Genomic DNA, 261 nt, shown 5'->3' with positions numbered 1-261 from the left:
TGTGTGTGTGTGTGTGTGTGTGTGTGTGTGTTTGAGGCTCCGCCCCGGTGTCCGGTTCGCCGTGGTGACGTCACTCGGAGGACTCTGGGCTGCGCGAGGACAGGACGGGGCGGGGGGCGGCCAGCGGCGACCTTTTCTCTTTATTTTTCCTTCTTTTCTCCCTTAAAACACCCTCATCATCCCCGAAACGCACCGAACGGGCTTCCCGCGGCTGGAGAGCACCGTCACCGGCGGGATTGCGGCGAAAGGGCTCGCGGCCTC

This window comes from Sinocyclocheilus anshuiensis, unplaced genomic scaffold, assembly GCF_001515605.1.
Source record: "Sinocyclocheilus anshuiensis isolate Anshui unplaced genomic scaffold, SAMN03320099.WGS_v1.1 scaffold841, whole genome shotgun sequence".
NCBI lineage: Eukaryota > Metazoa > Chordata > Actinopteri > Cypriniformes > Cyprinidae > Sinocyclocheilus > Sinocyclocheilus anshuiensis.
Note: the sequence above shows the minus strand (reverse complement) of the source record.